A 3,265-nucleotide genomic window follows, 5' to 3' on the forward strand; every position below is an offset into this window, starting at 1 on the left:
AATGACTATCCTACCATATCGTAATTAATATTGACAATATTCTACTACATACAGTATTTACTAAACCCTAAACCCTAGGTCATACTGCAAAACCCTAGGTCATACAGTGCTAAACGCCATGTCACACAATGCTATCCTAACCAAACTAACCTAGAATTATTACTCTGTACAATCTACATATTCGAAACTATCATACTACAAATACTACTATGTATTTAATTGCTATCCTACTATGTTATAATTAATATTGATAATATTCTACTAAATACAATATTTTCTAAACCTTAAACCCTAGGTCATACATGTCTAAACTCTATATCATACAGTGCTACTTTACTTATTAACAATAATAAAAGTATAAAAGAAATTACCGGAAAGTGCTCTTCAAATCCACGGATCAAATGCAGCAGGGCTTCACCACGCTGTCTTCCTCTCCTCAAATCTCTTCTCCTCTCCTCTCTTATTCAGAGTTTTTTCTTTTTTCGGATTAAAATGAGAATTTATCCTCATTTTTCACTCTTTTATAGAGAAGTGAAGAGGGGGACGCGGGGCTGCCTCCTTATAGCCCCTGAAAGGGCGGCAAGGGGCCTAACCGCTCTCTCAGGGGGCGGTAAGGGGGGCGCGCAGGCGGGAAGCCCCTACCCGCCCTCTGAGAGAATGGTTAAGCCTCTTGCCACCCTTTCAGGGGGCGGTTAGGCTACCCGCTCTCTCTGAGGCGGTAAGGCTTCCTAACCACCCTTCGAGAGGACTGCAACCCTCTCAGAGGGCTGCAGACGCCTACTTTTGCAATTAATGCGACGAGAAATCTATTTATTTAAAATTTTAATAAAAAATATGAAAATAAAAAAAAATTCAGGCGAAGGTCCGCTCACGGCTACTTGCTCCCTTCAGAACCGGATCCCCACGGAGCTATTACATGAAGTACTTTGAGCGGCTTTGGTAGGCCCTTGTCCTCAACAGTGTCGTATCACTCATGTAATTTACTCTTTTGTAATTTTATGTGTCCTATATTACAACTCACCAGGACTTAGACAATTTTGAAAACCAAAAGAGTTTCAGCAAGGCTCTAGGAATGACCTTTGTGCTAAAAATGTGCACAGACAAATTGACGCTATTGTAGCAATTGTTGTCTATGAGAAAGAAGTCGTAGGAGTACTGTACGCCATTGCATTAACAAAGTTAAAACAGTACGGTACACAGGGTTCAATACAAGGCCTGATTTCTCACAGGATCTTGGGCAGTGATGTTAAGCACAGAACGCTACTATGGCAGGGCATGACACAACAAAACGCCCTGAAATCTAAGTATAAAAGTTCTAAGCCAGGGAAAGGAGACCACCCAGCTGCATCTCCCCATTGTCCACACATATTGCACTGCCAGGTCCTCTTGGCTGAAACACAATCGATTTAATTGAATAGGAAAACGAAAAAAACTACTAAAATAGATCATCACGAATCCAATCATATGCAGGCATGACCCACTTGGGTAAAATCAGAGCAGGCAACCCAGGGCCTCGAGGCTGCCTTTTGCGGTGCCCTTGGCGTTGGTGCACACCGCCATGGTCTTGTTGTTCTTGCCGGCGTACTCCACCTTGACGTCGATGAGCTCGACGCCCCTGCACGGCTGCGTCTCCGAGCAGAGCAGGCTGACGGCCTCGGGCGTCGACGACGTGCCGGTGATGTTGCGGAACGTGACGTCCTTGACGGCGATGTGGGAGGTGCTGCTCCTATTGCCGGGGCACACCTTCTCCGGGCAGTAGTACTGGTCGATGATGATGGGGTTGGCCACCTCCTCCATCCTGATGTTCTCGAAGATCAGCCGCGACGCCGTGAGCACCGACTCAGCGTCCTCATACGACTTGATGCGCACGCCGTTGGTCGTGTTCTTGAGCACGCAGTCGCGCACCGTGACGTCGGTCACGTCCTTCTCGTCCTTGTACCGCCCGAGGCACCCCACGCTGATGCCCTGCCCGGGGCCGCAGGTCACCCCGCTGACCATGACACCCGCGCTCCCAGGCCCGATCGAGATGCAGTCATCGCCCGTGCCGATGGTCGAGTTGGTGATGCTCACCTTGGAGGAGTCGCCGACGTGAACGCCGTCGGTGTTCTCGGTGTTCCCAGGCGCGGTGATGGTCACATCCTTGACGGTGATGTCCTTGGACATGCCGATGTTGATGTGGAAGAACTTGGAGTTGACGAGCTTGATGCCGGAGACTGTGCCGTTGTTCACGTAGTACAGCACCAGTGTCTACATCACACACACACGCCCACACGCATAGGTGAGTACGTGACACCGAACGCCGGCGCACACTCCGACGTATATATCAATATATGTGTATGGATGCGGCATTGACATAACGTACGTTGGGTAACGCCTTATTGACTTCGTTGGGCAACGGGTTGCGGTCCTTGCTATAAACGGCGGTGCCCTGGCCGTCGAGCGTGCCTGATCCGGTGATGACGATGCTGTCGACGCGCTTAAACTCGATCCAGCTCGCCTCGTACTTGGACAGGTCGTTGGAGCCCAGCAGGGTGCCGTCGAGCTTTATGGTGATGTCGCCCTTGCACGGCCCGTCGAAGTTGAGAGGGCCAACCAGGTAGTTGCCCTTGGGGATGAGCACCGTCGAGCTCCCGGTCTCCCCGCACGCCGACGTCCACGCTTCCAGGACCGCCTGACGCGATCACCGATCGGTCAGCGAAAGCAACCACACGACATCATCTGCGTTCGATGATTAATTGGACGACGTATGATATCTAAAGCACAGCTTACCTTCGTGCAGTCCGTCTTGCCATCGCCGGTCGCGCCGAGCTTGGTGATGTCGAAGGCACCACCGGCTCCGGCCGCCTTAGCGGGGCCTTCTGCCGCAGGGGCTGGCGCCACGTCGCTCTGGTTCGGTCCGGACCTTCTCGCCCGCGCATGCGGCGCATACGACCGTCAGGATGAAGAACACGTTGATAGCATTGTGCGTGGTAGCCATCTTCGTTCTGCTGGCTCTCCTCGCCGCGGCAGAGATGTTTCGGAAGATATCTCCCTGCGGCAGAGAGGAGGCCCGTTTGCTATGTACATGGAATGGTCGTCTTGCCTTTGCTATTTTCAGGGAATGGTTGAACATGCGCTCCTGTCCTCTGGTTTTTACAGGTTCTTGACCAACTCTTTCCTTTTTCAAGTCTCAACCGATGCGGATATTGGAAGGCAAGCTCATGCAATCTTACCAATCATATTCACAGCTATACGCGTACCTGCGCCAGTCTCAACAATTTGAGCA

The 3,265-nt window shown here is 50.9% G+C and overlaps 1 pseudogene; it reads right to left on the reverse strand.

Moving 5' to 3' along the window:
* Positions 1 to 1,491: 1,491 nt before the first annotated feature.
* Positions 1,492 to 2,977, reverse strand: LOC133909928 (exopolygalacturonase-like; annotated as a pseudogene).
* Positions 2,978 to 3,265: the final 288 nt, after the last annotated feature.

This window comes from Phragmites australis, chromosome 2 (genome assembly GCF_958298935.1).
Source record: "Phragmites australis chromosome 2, lpPhrAust1.1, whole genome shotgun sequence".
Lineage (NCBI taxonomy): Eukaryota > Viridiplantae > Streptophyta > Magnoliopsida > Poales > Poaceae > Phragmites > Phragmites australis.